The following is a 14285-nucleotide window of genomic DNA, read 5'->3' as shown; positions in this document are numbered from 1 at the left end:
TCCATCTCACAGCACCTACTAATGAGGGGACAAGCAAATCCACGGCTCTGACGAGTCGAGGCGAGATGCCACCGTCCCCTATCTGTCACACAGGAAAGCACTTATCAGTTCTCTTTTCTTCTCTCAAATTAACTTTAATACCAAGATAAGAGTAGAGGCTCACATCTGCATCGCCGCTGTTAATTGGCACTGTTATCACCTCAGCAGAGGTGAAGGAAAGAAAAATCTCCTCGTTTTCCACTTCAACTCTACACTGCCGGGTAGATAAGGTGGCGCTTCATCACCGTTTCCACTGTCTTTATTTCCAGCTTTATTTTGAGGGCAGTCAGAGATGACGGGAGCGACAAGGAGAAGACGTGGTTGCCATGTGAGCGCCTGTGACAGTGATGTACGAGCATGCCGAGCTTCTGATAATTCATCACTCACAGACACAGAGAGGTCCATTAATCAAAAACAACACAGTCAAGCTGCCATCTTCACTAAAAACCGTCCTAGCAGATGCTTAGACGTTCACAGCTTCCTGTAACTCTAGACCTGTGGTACAGTTAGATGCACCATTTTGAATTTCATAGAGATGAGAAAAGCTACCGGTCATAGAGTTAAACGGTTGAGGAACCTGATCACAGAAAAAGATTAGAAGTTGGTGATATTTGTAGAGAGACTGCTACTGTATTTGTCAGGTTGCATATAGATGGTTTCAGCAGCAGCAATTAATGTTATGTGGCCCAAACTTAACTTCTGGTAGACCGCCATAAAAGAATATATAATGCTGCGTAAATGTAATTTTATTTAATACAATTAATTAACAATGAAATATGAATATAAAATGCCAGGATTCATCAGGCTCAAATTGTGAAAGAGTGGTTCAGGGAGCATGAGACATCATTTTCACACATGGATTGGCCACCACAGACTCCAGACCTTAACCCCATTGAGAATCTTTGGGATGTGCTGGAGAAGACTTTGCGCAGCGGTCAGACAAGGAGAGAGGACCCAAACGCAGACAGCGGGTAAGGGGTTAAACAAGACTTTTAATAAATAATAAAACAAACAAGACAAAAACCCACGAGGGAGTAAAACAAGAGTATAATAAGAACTAAGACTAACTACACTAAACAAGACTAAAAATAACATTTACAACATATTACACAAGACTAAGCTACACTTAACAGGACAGGAACTCACCCACACGAAACACAACAGAGTACAATGATTCAGCACAAGACAGAGGACACAGGGGCATTAAATAAGGGGACAAATCAAGAGGGACAGGTGCGGGGCATGAACTAATTAACGATACAACTAAGGAGACGAAAGGGCGGGAACAGAGACTCGACACCGGAGAGTGGAAGACCAACAGGGTCAAAACGCCTCTCTCCACATGAAACAAGAGGTTCTGCCATGATTCTGCCACTAGGTCAAGAAAAGCATGATAAGATGGGGCAGAACCATGACAGGAACCGAATGAATAAAGGTTTTTGCAAGCGATTTGGTGTCTCGCTACACATGCTAATATCGCTTGCCGTGTTTTTTTAGTTTTGTTGTAGTTTTATTCATATTTTTATTAATATATTTTATTGATTGTTTATTATATTGCTTTATATTTTTTATTAGATCTTATTAATTTTATTTCAGTTTTAGTTTTAGTTTTTTTATATCTATTTTTAAGTAATAAGTTCACTGCCTTAACTTTTATTATTTATAATAATAATATTTAAATGCATATTCAAATAATATTGGCTGGTATTTGTTATTTTTATTAACATACAGTATATGTTTTAATAGTTTTACAACCTTGAGCGGCAGTATCGTAGGTGGTAGCAGTTTTGCACACATTCAACTTTTTTTTAGAGGTGGCCAGGTAAGACCCAGTGATTTTATTAGGGTGACCAAAAAATCCTTACAGACAGAAATTCTTTAACTTCTACTGTAATTTACACCAATTCTTCATTACACATAGTTTGCTGGTCAAAAACATACACAAAGAACGTAAAGTAAACAATTTATTTGCAATGCTTTCATGTGCTCAATTTGCTAGCTATCATTTGCAGTAAGTTAGCATTTTTTATAGAAAATAAACATTGCAGTACCCCAACTTAAACTTTCGCGAAAATGTAATTAATGAATGAAATCCAGTTAAACAAGACTGATTTTACTGACCTGATCCTTCTGCTCGCAATGAACTTCCATAGTACACAGACAGTACAGTACCTGTCACGAAGCGGGCAGCTGTTCAGCTATAGCGCTCAGACTGTTTGCGTCAGTGCGTCAGCGTATGACATCATATTAACACAAGAGTAATGTTCTCGTGTTACTTTCAGTGCATACGCTAAATGATCTGTGCAGCGCTCCGTAAACTCTGACACACATCTTAAAACTGCTTCGCACATCAGAGGTGGCCAGATAGGTGGCCATCCATCATTCAGGGGTAGCCGTGTAGCTACGCCCCTGCACACATTTAACAGGGAAAGGGATAATTCACCCAAAAATGAAAATTATTTCATTTACTCACCCTCAAGTCATTTAAACCTGTATGATTTTCTTTCTTCTGTAGAATGCTTGGAACCCATTGACTTCCATTGCATGAATCCAAAATGGTTATGAACCACTGAGACATTTCTCGAAATACCTTCTTTTGTGTTCTACAAAAGAAATTGTGTTTGTGAAAACATGACTGTTGTCCTTCACACATCAGACTAAAAATGTAATGTCACATTTTCCACCATCTTTGAATGTGGATTTGTGACCCCATTCAGACCTGCATTTTCTGTTACAATTTTTCTGTGCAATCTTGTTACAACGACATATTTACACTTTGTGTCAAGGGTTTGACATAGTCAATAAACTGCCCTCCGTACTCAATATAAAGTGTTGACCATTAGCACCTGGGAGCAGTGAGTTGTTTTGACAGAAATCAGGTGTTTTTCCTTTCCTTAATCTTTAAAATAACTGCGCACTTATGACACTCACCCCTATTGGTGGTTATTTACACACTAACTCTGTTTTTTTCTTTCTTATTGTTTCAGGAATTTGTTTACTTCTCCTTGAGGGAGATTATATTTAATTAGCGATGGCTTTTGTTGTCTCGGTCTGCGGCGTCTGCTCTGGGGCACCGATCGTCCCCCCACCCCCCTGTTGAAACCGTCAAAGAGTTTTTGTTTTTACGGTCTTTGAGAGCACATCTGCTGAATGAAAAGCAATTCAAAGGTTTGAAATGACAAGAGAGTGAGTAAATGATGACAGCATTTTCATTTTTGGGTGAACTATCTCTTTAAGGTCTGGTCACACAGTCTAATTCAATGCTCCACAGATATTAATGTCATTACACGATTAATTCAGGTTGATATTGTACTGTATCTCCTCTTCAACAAGCATCTTCTGTAATTAAATGTGATAAATGAGCAGAGCAATGTGTTGAATTTCATGCGAGCATATTTTGCACCTTCAGTTCTGAATGCTGAGTGGCAGATTTTGCCGCCATATGTTCTCACAACTGTGAGGTGCCACAGAGACAAAAAGTTTCCAGAGTCATTATTAGTGAAGTCGATGATATAAGCAGACGTGCATCTGAATACCTCGGGAATTTGAAGCGGGCGAGTCTGAGGTTTATTTGGAGAAAGTGAGCTTCTTACAGAGCCAGCCAAGTGAATAAAACAACTCCAACTGAACTTTCTCACACAACACAACTTTTCTCCCCTGCACAAGAGTCTGTACTGGAGAGAGTGATTTAACCTCAAATAGAGACAGACGCTTCTTCAGAGATTTTGGGAGTGGCTCTTTCAGTTTGTTTTCTCGCTACGGATGTCAGACCGTTTCTCAACCTCGGTTGCAGCTCATGCACCTCCTGATTCATTCCTGTGCGTTTACAGTACTGTGCCAAACAGCTCATCGACTGTAATGAGTTGGTACCTTAAGTTTTTCTGCTCAGGCATTTCTCATGGTGAGTGGGGCAGGCACGATTTGATGGACTCCGATCTCTAAAGGCCGAAATTATACAGTAGAACGAAGCACAGATGAACCGCGACGGCCGGTCACGTTCTCCGGGGCGTCTGTTTTTTATTGCACCGAGTAAAATTTCAGGAAGATTGCACATGTTTGGTGACAAATGAAAAGCACAGTTTTCAAGCAAGTAGCCCGTGAGCTTATAATACCCTCCACTGTTTTAAAACTACTTCTCCATTAAGCATGCACAGCACAGCTTGTGTTGCAGTCTTGGAGCTGGTCTCTTGCATTCACTCACCAGCTGTCCACCAAAGCCATCTGCAAAAGAAATGCGAAAGGCGAATTCCGACTGTCCGCCGAGAGCCTCAACTAGACGCAAACCAACCTGGCTCATCTGTCCCCACATTTAGACTTTAATAAGGACGGTGAGACGGTCAGATGGACGCTCTCTTGGAATCGAAGGAAATCTGCTTTAATCATCAGTGTCCTTTCCAGGTTGCGGGGAAAAAGTCTTTGTTTGGAGTTATCTTGTTGGTGTGGTTTTATTAAGCTTCTTGAAATATAGAATATGATAAGCGTTGTACTGCTTGTCTTTTGGATGACGGGCCAAGCTGCTGGGGCTGACAATGTACAGTAGGGCAGTTATTTTGAAGCTAATTTACAAATAGCAGCACATAATTTTAAAACATTAAAATATGAAATAATAAGTCTGTGTAATTCAATTGGTTAGCATTGTTTTTCATTTTATGTATTTGTATGTATTTCTCATTTCTAAGGCACCAATACAATAAAAGTATTATTAATGATTATTATTATCAGGATTATTAGTATTAGTATTAGTGGTGCTTGCGAATGCAATCATCAATGTTTTGGTTTTGTTGTGCTGGATCAAATATCAAACTGCTGGATGTGGATTACAGTTGTCATTTTGTTTTCCGAAAAGCAGATAAAAATGCTTTTCTGATGAAAAAAGCAAGTTCAGATAAAAAAAATGTGATGCAAGTATAACCATTTTCTTTCCCTTTTTAGACTTATTTCCTGAGAAGATATTGATGTGATGAGCATATGATGCTGACCTCTGAATAGCAAAGTTAAGTTTTATTAACTTGATACAAATACATTTTTATTATAAAAAAAAGAACAATTCCATCTGTAGGATTCATGCCTTTGGGTTCCGCTTTGTCTTGTCAACTTGCCCAGATCAAAGCTCTGCGGCGCTTAATGTGTACAAACAGCACGTTAACTTGCAACGCGCAGCATATGTACTTTAGCCGTGTGCAGAATTCAGAACGAAAGTCTTTAAACAGTATGCAGCTGAGACTACAGCGCTGGCATTTTAAAAGAGGATCTGGACGTGCGCTGGTATTTGTACATGAGTTACCATACTAAGTAGGCACTGCAGTATCTGTGCTGTGAATATTCATGGCTGTCTCTTTGCCACGGCAATGGCTCTGAAATCCCATTTATGAATTGTCATTTCATTTGGAGAGCAAATAGCTTTTCTAAAAATCCAAAATTATTTGTCATTTCCTCTCTCGTTCCAAACGAATTCTCATTGTCAGAAGAAGCTGGGTAGTGTCACTAAAATGTACATGCTTCTGTATGTGTAAGTACATGTGTTTTTGAGCCAGTCTCCTCATGAGCGCACGGTCTCGTCTGATTGGATGAGCTGATGGGGATTTGAATAAGTAATCAGCTTTTAAGCAGCCTGGACATGATGAGTTGGCGACACAACCTTTTATGAGCAGAATTCTGTGGTTGTGTTTGTTTTGCGTGTCTTTGCATTTTGGTATTGTTTGGTAGAAGGACATTAAAGCAATATGCCCTGAAATCTGTAATGGCTAAATTTAAACTTAAGGTGAATATTTTTAATTCTTCTATATTTATAATACATGCAATATTCATAAGCCAAACTTAACTAATGTTAGAAATAAAATGTAATAAAATAATATTAATAAAAATACAATAACATAAAAAATACAAAATGAATTTAAATGTGACCCTGGATCACAAAACCAGTCTTAAGTAGCACGGGAACATTTTTAGTAAAAGACAAAAATACATTTTTTTTTTCTTTTATGCCTAAAATCATTAGGATATTAAGTAAAGATCATGTTCCATGAAGATATTTAGTAAATTTCCTACCTTAAATATATAAAAACTTTATTTTTGTGAGTGGATGGTCTGCCACAGTGCCCCTGATTAACAACTTCAAAGGCAATTTTCTCAATATTTTGATTCTTTTGCTCTCTCAGATTCCTGAGTTTTAAACGGTTGTCAGATATTGTCCTATTCTAACAACTCATATATCTATAGAAAGTTTATTTATTCAGTTTTCAGATTATGTAAAAATCTCAATTTCGAAAAATTGACCCATAAGATTGTTTTGTTGTCCAGGGTCACAAATGATAAAATATTAAACTAAATAATTTAAATGAGATAAATAATGGAAATAATAAACAAAATAAAATAATCTAATAGTTTAAGTTAGTCTAATAGTTTAAATTAGTAAAAGTATGTAATACAATACATTAAATTGCGACCAGTAGTAATTGCAGTTAAAAATGTATTCATATTCATGTTTATACATATAAAGTTTACTCTGTTGTTATTGTTGTTGTTGTTAAAATGTTATTTGTCTGTTGTTTGTCAACTGTCCATGTTCTTGAAAACTCCTCCTGTTGGTTTTATGAGAACGTGAACGTTTCGCTTGCGCTTCGAATCGAATGAATTTCGTTTTCCTCTCAAACAAGGTTAGCAGAATGTATTTATATAAGCTTCCGGGCATTTTCAAACATAACCAGCTGTGTCATTTTCTGTTTTCAAAACTAGCCGGCAAGCTCCCCAGCACGAAACACACATTCAGATGAAACCAATCTCCTCTTCCTCAGAAACCTTCTCTGCCGCTGCGAGATGGATATGTCTCCAGACAAAACAGAAGCTCACTTGTCAACATGTGGACTCGAGGTACCCAAGATCCAGTTCCTTGTTACTGTCATTAAACCTGACTTGTTTTACTCTCCTTCCTGTTTAAGCAAACCCCAGCCCTACAACTTCCTCCCATAGGCCGCTAGTAATTGGCACCGCCAGATACCTTGTCTCCAAGTTTCATTTCTGCCTGTTTTTCATTTCCTCCTTCCATTCTGTACCAGATCCTTTAACATGCAGACCGGATTCAGCCCGACGATGACACCTTTTAATATCTGACTGCAGGTTGTGTTGGAAATGTGAGTCAGACGGCCGGGCGAGAATTCATTACCCGTCCCCTCTCCCAACGGCCTCAGCTGCCGCATCGCTCATTCCATCTCACCTCTGAAATTGAGCATCCCTTGCATATATTCCAGCCCCATTACAATGCCAGATATCGAGTGCTGAGATGCTGCCCGCTGCTTGCGCGATGTCAGTCAGCAGACAACTTGCTTCAACAACTTGACCCCCATCTGCTTCCCCTTACCTTTTGATTCCTTTCCCAGGATTCATTGCTCATGCCAGACATGCTCTCAGCTACGTTTATTTGCAGATAGGCCAGCATGTTTAAAGCTTCCCGTCTCGGTGGATGTGGAACCTTGATGACTTGATGTGATGTTACTTGCTTTACATCTGAGGCCCAGGTGATTTGAGAGATTCTGTGGGTTGTCTTATGGCCGTGGATTGATAAGAACTGTGGACAAGTTGTTAGACACTCTGTCTTTCATATATTGTTTCAGTCTGTCTTCATGGGAAGAGTCTTTTGTTGCATGATACGGTGCATTGTTTGCAGCAATTGTGATTGTTTTGTATCATGTTTGTGTGATAGCTTATATTGTATTTTATTGAATGCAAACTATTGTATACCAGGTGAAAAAAAATGCCTGAGAGCCAAGCAAAACGCTTCTATTAATAATGATTATAATGTTATAATATTCTCCTTGCTTTATACACACTCTCCTGTTTCTCGTTTACTCACTTTTTTCTAGATATCTGAATGTGTTTTTAAGTATTTTATTTTCATGGATGCATATTCACTTCCATCAGGTAAAATGACAAACAACGACAGTTTCAAACTCAGAAGTGATGAGACCACCTGAGCAACACACACACTGATGAAAACCAAGAACCAAGATTCTGATAATCAACCGTCTGCTGTGATTGGCCTAGAGACTGTGAGTACATCGAATGGGGAGGGATAAAAGCAAGCCTGTAAAGATCTGTTGGGGTTGCGAGAGTAGTTTCTCATTTTATTATGCTGATACAGTAGTTGTTTCTAGAGGGTTGTTATCTTGTAAATATCTTTTGGTTTTGCTGGTGCCTATGGTCTTTTATTTTAATTTCTCACGTTGTTTTGTATGTAACATCTGTAATTGCTAAACTGTATGATGCATTTGTAAGGTGCAATTTTGTTTAAAATTAAAAAAAATGTATCCCCCCTTGTTACGGTTAAAGAGAGGTAGCCTTAGAATATTTAGTAATTTAGGGGAAATTAGGTAGATGTTTTTTATCATTTTGGAGTCTTTCATTTTATTTAGTTTATATATTGGTTGTATATTTATAAATGGACATAGTCCCTGCGCAAAATTCTGGTTGGATGGGACGTGCGCTAAGCACTTTTAAAATGTGAATAAATGCACACCTGTGACAGAACACTCGACATTATTGTTCTATTGCTTTGTTCTCATGTTGCTTAGCAACCTTAAACAGCCTTCAGTTTATGAACTATGCAGCCACGGAAAAAATTAAGAGACCAATCTCAAAGTTATTTTTAGTTTTTCTGATAGGTAAAATTAGTGTCTTTGTTTCATTCTGTGAACTACTAACAATATTTCTTGCAAATTTCAAACAAAAATATTGTTTCTATTTGCATTTATTTGCAGAAAATGAAAACTGGAGAAACAGGTGAAAATAACAGAAAAGATGCTCTGTATTTTTTCAGACCTCAAATACTGCAAAGAAAATAAGTTCATATTCACTTTTAAGTGAGACTGGAATGACCACAATACATCTAGAAATGCAGATTCAATGAAAATTCTCTTAATTTGTTCTACTTCTGTATTACGGAGCAAAACAATTGTTTGCTGTGATTGTTTATAAATGCAGCTCTTTATTGAACTGCTGTTGTATTGCTGTTGCTGCATTGTGATGTGATGTGCAAAGTGATGCATTACAGTAATTTTTACCATGGTAAAGAATGTTATAGACACTCCAGTTTGGGTATGTAACACACAATCTCTGGTGAGTTATTGATTTGAATACTCTATACTGTATATAGAAAAAACACAATGTTCCTAGAGACGTCACGTGTGGCCTGTGATGCTCAGCACTGTAGAGCAGCTCAAGTCATTAAAGCAGTGTAGCAGTCTTTTTAGACTTTATATGAAACTCTAATCTGCAGTATGTGCATGTTCCCTGTTATTGTGCTTTGCAATGTTTTCCTACCTAACAGACCCTCGATTTTTTTACCTTGGTGATAATCCCAGGGCTTTATAAACTCGTATGTCCGCCTTTCCTTTTGATAAGATCTTAGACCGAAATTTTAATGAGTTTTCATAGTTGTCCTGAATGGTAGCCTTGGCGTAATTACGGAGAGAGAAAAGTTGGCTCAGTACCTGCAGTTTCTTGAACTATGTTAAAGCTCCAGCAGCGTTTGTAACTAGCAGGTTGAGCACTGCACGACCACAAAGACATGCTGTTCTGCCCAAAAATACACAATTCATGCAAAAAGTAAGTCTTACAATTCTGGAACAGGTTTTAGAGTTAAGTAGTAGAGTAGGAGTAAATAAAGAAGAAAGAAGGTCATTTACTTGCATGACGTGAAAAATGACTGAAACTCGGATCAAGGCACAAACTTGATTTTAGCAGTTTTAGCAGAAAATGTATAAAAACGTCCCTTTAATTTTCAATATTGAAAAAAAAGTTGTCGCTGGGTGTTTTGGGGGTTGTTTTTAGTTTTCTCTAGTTTTGCATTGGCGGACTTTTGACTGTGGCTTTTTTCAGTTTAAACTGGCCAAATATAACTCGAACAGTAATAGATTTTATTGATATTTGTCGTTTCTGCAGCATCTTTATGAGTAGCAGCGATTTGTCCCATTACATTACAGTGCATAAAACAGCATTTATTGTTTGACAGTGATACTGTTTTACCAAACTAAAACAAGATTGTCGAAAATTGTGTTTTTGGCATAATTTTGCGATTTATTTCCATAAGCAGCCTATTTACACGTGAAGAACAGGTCGCATATATTTGGTCCCTTTGTTTTAGTTATCTTTGCATTGCACCCTTGTTTTTCTAATAAAGAGCTGGAAATTGGTTTCGGCAGCCTCTTTCTCTCTCCCCAAATCTTTTGTTGCACCTTCATTACGGCACACGGCAATATTCACTACGGTACACAACGGCACCAATCGCTCTTGCTCACAAACCTTAACCATTAAGACGAAGGCGCTCAATAAGGATTCTGTTTATTCGGTGCCCAATTTTTGGCTGTTTTCTATATCCCAAAATTACTCTAAAGTCTCATGGCTGCCAGTTATTTCATTCCAAGTATGTTTGAACAGCTCCTTCCGTTATCAGCTTCTGATTTTGGGCCAGGAATGAACCATAATGGTATGTTGTGATGGAGCAGTCTCTTGCTTTCACCCACCTTACTGCTTTGGTTGAACCACTTGTTAAAACACAGTGTACTTGGATGTCTATTTTTGCACGCCGGAGACAGTTTTGTCTTTGTGACCTGATTTCAGGGATAAGTTAGAATGAGGATTTTGGGTGGGGATGGGGTTCCAGGGTCAACAAACAGTGTTGATCTGTTACATATCCAAAGCGACTTACAAATTAGGTAAACAATAGAAGCAATTGGAACAACCTAAGGACAACAAATAAGTGCACTGTTAGCATCTCTCACTTGGCAAAATCTGTTAAAGCTTGAATATTACTGGGCAGGTAATATTTACCTCCCTCTTAAATATGACCCTGGACCACAAAACCAGTTATAAGGGTACATATTGTGAATAAATAAGCTTTCCATTGATGTATGGTTTGTTAGGATAAGGCAATATTTGGGCGAGATACAACTTTATGAATATGTGGAATCCGAGAAAATATTGAAAAAATCGCTTTGAAAGTTGTCCATTAAAGCCGCTGTTGCTAAGAAGAAACAGTGCTGTTTTAACGTTCTCTATTGGCTTACCGCTGTAATGACGCTGTTAAGAATAGATGAATCCGAAAGCTGAAATTCTAAGCTTTACATACATAGAGACCAAACTTGAGTGGGAAATTCCCAAAGAGCGGTTTCCAGCCATTTTTGTTCACGGTTTTACTGCATCCACTCACAAAAATAACGTTTTTAAATATTTACGGTAGGAAATTTACAAAATATCTTCATGGACTTTATTTACAGTAATGTTCTAATGATTTTTTGATAAAAGAACAATTTTTTTTACAAATATACCTGTGCTACTTATGACAGGTTTTGTGGTGCATGGTCACAAATGTGGCTGTATGGTATCGTATCACATACACACACTTGTTGTCTGCAAGTCCAAATGTGCACATCCAGAAAGCACACACGTCAGACACACAGACATATACACTCAATGAATGTAGCACATGCACGCTCGTTCATTTTAACACACACAGATGCGCTCGGTATGAATCAGTCCAGGTGTCTTGCTCTGCTGGTCACAGTTTAATGAACACTGACACCACATTGAGATGGATGCAGGCCAGACCGCTGGTGTTTTATACATGAAACGCACCGCAGTGCCACGAGGAGCTACGGGGGAACCCAGAAGCTTCCTTAGCTCTGTGCATGAAACAATTGCTGGAATACAGTTGGGGCCGAAGTAAAGTTGCTACGGTGACATGAGTGATGCTTGTATCAATATTTATGCTACTGTCAATAGTCTCTGGCAGTTTGAACAGATTACAGATTGAATTTACAGTAAATGGAAGCTGTTAATTTTCACTCGTCATTAAAACTGCCTGTGCTCCGTCTACCTGATTGACAGACTGTCAACCGTCGGATTAATGTAATGGAACAACACAGCCGACTAACAATACGTCTGACTTCTCTAACGCTGTAACTTTTAAATATCCCAAATGCCTTTGTAATTCAAACCTGACAGGAAACTAGTTCCCCATGGGAGACATTAAGCCGGTCTACTCTTGAAACGGATGACTAAATGTGAATCCATTAGGGTGGTCTATTGTCAGTACACGCTCATAAAAGCCTCCGACAGACGCTCTAATGCTAACCCCCGGCCCCCGACGCAAAATCGACGGATTTTAAAGCGTTCTGGGAGCCGTGGTGTAATTTGGCCGGAACGCGCGGATGAAATAAACAGCGTGCCGCTGCATCAAGGGCAACCGGAATAACTACACAGTCGTCCAGGTGGGAAATAACCTCAGGCACACAATTCAAATTTAAAACTCAGCGTGTTTACGGCGATGAAGCTGGAAATCTGACAGTAAATCTGCTCTGCTTTGGGTCCCGGCCAAAGATCAATATCTGCTGGGGAGGGGAGCTGCAAGGGGACGAGGGATTACTCAGTATGGTTGATGGCTTTTCGGTGCTGTGATGGCAAGTAATTTGTGGTACTTCGATGTCTAGCCATTAGAAAGGACCAGATAACAGGACTTGGATGCAGTTTAGTGCACCATGAGCAGAATGACGTACTTGAACAAGTAGAAAACAATTGATTAGTTCGTTTTTAAAAATTCAAAGATAATTTGTCCAAAGATCCTCCAAAACATTACACATGGACCTTAGAGCAACACTGAACAATCTGTCTTTAACTTGTATTACTTTTATGAATGTGAATGTGGACATCTTATGTTTTGATTGTCATTCTGAATCCAAAGTAGGAAAAATCTTTGACAAAATTGCCATTTTATTTGAAAAGTTTTTTTTTCTTAAAGTAGGTTTCACATTCAAGTTTTAATAAAACAATAGATTTGTTGGCTTACAAACAGAGACTCTGTTTTTTAGATATTAAATGTTTGCATATTCATACAACAGCATATTCTTGATGTTGATATTCTATTATTTAAAAAAAAAAAACACTGGTGGGGAAAGAGTTTACCCTACGATATCTGCTAAAGATCTAAAGATCTGAAAAACATCTGCTGTGTAAAAACATGTGATAAACGTCTCATAAAGATCAGTTTTACATTCTAAATCAAACATTTTACAGACATCTTCTAGATGCCTATATGGCATCTGACTGGAGACGTATTGCAGATGATCAAACAATCAAAAAAATACGTCTTGCTGATGTAAATGCAGACATCAGATAGACGTCTCTGAGATGTTTGAGTGCTATCAGGGAAGTCATCTGTATTCATACTTACTTTGCATTATTGTATGTTATTCCTCTGTCCCAATCAGTGTTGGGCAAGTTACTCTTAAAAAGTAATTAAATTACTAGTTACTAATTATATATTCAATAGTGTAATTAGATAACTGTACAAATTACTCTCTCCAAAAAGTATTTATTTACTTATTACTAATTACTTTCTATATCCTATATCAACCTTGATTAGTTTTACGCTAACCGAATTAAGCTTGTTTAGACAAAGTCGGACCGAGTACCAAAACAACCTTGTAGCCAATCAGCAGTAAGGTGTACAGTGCACAGGACAGACATTAGTTGAGCCGAGGGCTGACGAAAGCGAAAGATGGGGGTATGGGTGTGTCTGTAAGTTAGACTTTGAATTTTGATGTCAATTCCACTATTGCACACACATATAGTACACAAAGTGTTTAGTTTAATTACATCAGAAGTAACTGTAATTAAATTACATAAAAATTTAGAGTAATCCCTTACTATACTTTTTCAAGGGAAAAGAACTTAAATGACAGTAACTAATTACTTAGTAACTTAGCTCATCTTTGAGTTTTTTTCTTTTTGTATTTATCCGGCATGTCCATTTTGCCTGAACCTGCCAAGGACATCGTTTTGATGGACATGCCATGGAGTGGTTAAGCTTTTCTCATCTTCAGCGCCCTGTTCCAGGAAGCCATGACAACAGTCGTCTGTCATGTTGTTGCTCGGCTATCTGACGGCATCATATCCCGGAACACGGTGTTAAAAACAGACCGAAAAAACGTACTGACTAGGGCTGGGTAAAAAAATGGATTTAATTGATTTTGGATCGATTTCATTTAAATTTGCAATATCGATTCATAAGGCATGAGATCGATTTTTTTTCCCCATGAAGTTAACCCCAGTAGTCTCGTGCGTGATGACGCAGCAGCGCGTTTATGTCAGGTTGACGTTCAAGCGCGCAAGCGTGCATACACAAAATGACCGACGCAGGTAAAACCGCGCTCAGCAAGCCGTCCCAACTAAAGTCTGACGTCTGGAACCATTTC

The 14285-nt window shown here is 38.3% G+C and overlaps 1 long non-coding RNA gene across 3 annotated transcripts in view; it reads left to right on the top strand.

The window, feature by feature from the left end:
- Window positions 1-6038: 6038 nt before the first annotated feature.
- LOC130569313 (uncharacterized) overlaps window positions 6039-14285 on the top strand; it is a 16381-nt gene continuing 8134 nt past the window's right edge. For 2 of the 3 annotated variants that reach the window (XR_008964807.1, XR_008964809.1), the window contains exons 1-2: window positions 6039-6909; window positions 7957-8084. This is a non-coding gene — a long non-coding RNA (uncharacterized LOC130569313). The remainder of the gene's footprint in view (window positions 6910-7956; window positions 8085-14285) is intronic. The other variant, XR_008964808.1, reaches the window with a different exon arrangement.

Source organism: Triplophysa rosa, linkage group LG18, assembly GCF_024868665.1.
Source record: "Triplophysa rosa linkage group LG18, Trosa_1v2, whole genome shotgun sequence".
NCBI classification, from domain to species: Eukaryota; Metazoa; Chordata; class Actinopteri; order Cypriniformes; family Nemacheilidae; genus Triplophysa; species Triplophysa rosa.
This window is presented reverse-complemented; position numbering and strand designations above follow the sequence as displayed.